The sequence below is a fragment of the Nannospalax galili genome, unplaced genomic scaffold (genome assembly GCF_000622305.1).
Source record: "Nannospalax galili isolate Female #2095 unplaced genomic scaffold, S.galili_v1.0 scaffold607, whole genome shotgun sequence".
Taxonomy (NCBI): Eukaryota; Metazoa; Chordata; class Mammalia; order Rodentia; family Spalacidae; genus Nannospalax; species Nannospalax galili.
This window is the reverse complement of record NW_008355379.1, coordinates 13,861-15,128: the sequence shown is the minus strand read 5'-3', so window position 1 is coordinate 15,128 and position 1,268 is coordinate 13,861.

Sequence of the window (1,268 nt, the reverse complement as noted above, 5' to 3'; positions counted from 1 at the left end):
ATATATATATGCACATACATTGGAATATGATCATATTGACTTTGCCCACAGATTTTGTTATTGAACATCCAGAAAGACAGATATACTATTTTTAAATTAATGGATTTTAGGTTCAACTTCTGTATAAGAATATGTACATAAAATTTTCTAAAAAAGAGATATTTTAGTAAGCCTTGATTTTGTTAATATCAAGTTGTATAAGTAGTTAAAACCCTGACAAATTTAGGAGAAATTATAAGTAATCATGTTAAGGAAAGGCTTTTTTAAGGTTTATTTTATTTAGTGTTGGGGGGGTCTGTGTGTGACTCTGTATGTCTGTATGTGTGAACAGCTGTCCAAGAGTAGGATTACCTGAGCACGTGATTGCAATTGCATTTGCAATTTCTTGGCTAAGCTTGAGGCCAGCAAGATGCTCAAATTATCCTGTCTCCATCCCCTTATAGCTGTGTTTTTAAAATTATTTTATTATTTGTATTTTATGTCTATTCATGTATTCCATGCATGTAGGTAAGTGCACCAGTGTTGTGCAATGCCCGTGGAAGACAGAAGAGGCTGTTGGATCCCTTGAAACTGGAATTATGGACAGTTGTTAGCTGCCATGTAGGTGCTGGGATTTGAACCCTAGTCTTCGGCACGAACAACAAGTGTTCTTAGCTAAAGAGCCACCTTTCCAGCCCAGGCTTATAGCTGTATTACAGGCAGTAATGGACACCCAGCTTGTTCTATAGGTACTGGGATCCAAAGTACCCCTCAGGGATGCAGAGCAAGCATGCTTGGCCACTGAGTCATTTGTCCAGCATGTAATTATCTTAATGAATATAAAACATTACTTTTTAAATAAAATTTTGTGAATGTTACAATGAGCAGATCAGTATCTGAGAGAGCTAAATCTTAGGGCTTGATAGCACATCAAATTCCCTTATACCAATGCACTATCCACCCCTTGAAAACTATCTTGCTTTAGTTGTTGACAAATATTCTACATTCTTGATGTACAAATGTTGGATAGGCATGTCCTCCAAAGGACCAACAACAGATGGATGTCTGAATCCTAAAAGACTCCTTAGAAAGGGAATGAGACAGTCACCCCTCCATCCAATCAGTCAGTTTCAATTGCTTGGGGGAAGGTATAAGGACAGACATGGAAGAAGTCAGGGAGGAGGTGGGAGCTTCACCATCTGGGCCCAGGGCCTGTGGCTATGGATCTGGAAGGCTCAGCTGAAGTGTAGGGTTTGCCCACAGGTGTTCGTACCTTTGTAAATGCCCCT